Below are 1323 nucleotides of genomic sequence, written 5' to 3'. Positions count from 1 at the left end.
AGGATGGTCTCGATCTCCTGACCTCGTGATCCGCCCGTCTCGGCCTCCCAAAGTGCTGGGATTACAGGCTTGAGCCACCGCGCCCGGCCAAGACAGGGTTTCACTATGTTGGCCAGGTTGGTCTCAAATGCCTGACCTCGTGATCCACCTGCTTCGGCCTCCCAAAGTGCTGGGATTACAGGCGTGAGCCTCCGTTCCCAGCCGAAGTGATCATGGTTTCTATTCTCTGTTCCAGGCAAGCCCTACCAGGCCTGCTGGGTGACGGTCAGGAGCACGAGGTGGCTGAGGATGGCACTGGCCTTCGCTGCGGGGTCTCCTGTCCGTTCCTCTCTTCCCGAATGTTGTTTGGATGTGCTGTCTCCTCTCTTTTTTATGTTAAAGCAGTGAGAACTCTTGGATTCCCCGTTTGAAATGAAACAGTGCCTGGCTTGGTTCCGACCCCTTCCCCTGGTGGCAACCTGAGCCTGTCACCGCGACTGTGAGGTGACAGCCTGTGATGACAACCCATAGCGGCCCTGGGCCATAGCGGGGACTTTCCTCCCAAAAGCAGAGGCAGAGGCTTCGCCCCCCTAGGAGAGGAAGGCCGACGCCAGGGACTTTGAGGGTGGGACTGTGCTCTGTTCATTGTCATCGCTGTGGCAGTGCTAATTTTTCACATACAAGGTGTCGGTCGTTAGTCACACACAAAAAAGCTAATTGATCACAGAATTCTAAACAGCGCAATTCTGTCTGCAGCCTTGAAAAGCTTGGGACATTTAGAGGTCTAGGAAAATATCCAAAGATAGCAAAAATATGTGTTGGTTCTAATTTTTTGTTTGAAGACACTTGTTGCTACGGAGGAGATGGAAAGCAGATTTAGCTGTAAAATTTATCGATGTTCCAAAGCAAAGAGAATAAATTGGAAATTGCCTGCATCCTGACAACACCAACTGGAAGAATCCAACCTGTTGTTCTGTTAGATGTTAGAGACACTTGGGAGCAGGATCTGGGAGGGGCCGTGGCTGGGGGCACTGCCTAGAGCCAGCTGGGGTGGCAGGCTGTGCCGGTTGCACAGAGTAGACAGGCCCTGGCCTCTGGGTCCACCCTCTGCTCTAAGCACCATCTGGCACAGAGGGAGGGGCTCTACAAGCGTCCACTAGAGGTATTATTGTTACTATTATTATTATTATTATTATTCCGAGATGAGGTTTCACTCTTCTTGTGCACGCTGGAGTGCAGTGGTGCAATCTCGGCTCACTGCAACCTCCACCTCCCAGGTTCAAGCAATTCTTCTGCCTTAGCCTCCCAAATAGCTGGGATTACAGGTGTGTGACACCATGTCTG

The sequence above is a fragment of the Mandrillus leucophaeus genome, unplaced genomic scaffold (assembly GCF_000951045.1).
Source record: "Mandrillus leucophaeus isolate KB7577 unplaced genomic scaffold, Mleu.le_1.0 Scaffold1, whole genome shotgun sequence".
NCBI lineage: Eukaryota > Metazoa > Chordata > Mammalia > Primates > Cercopithecidae > Mandrillus > Mandrillus leucophaeus.
The sequence above is the reverse complement of the archived record's forward strand: the minus strand, read 5'-3'. Positions refer to the sequence as shown.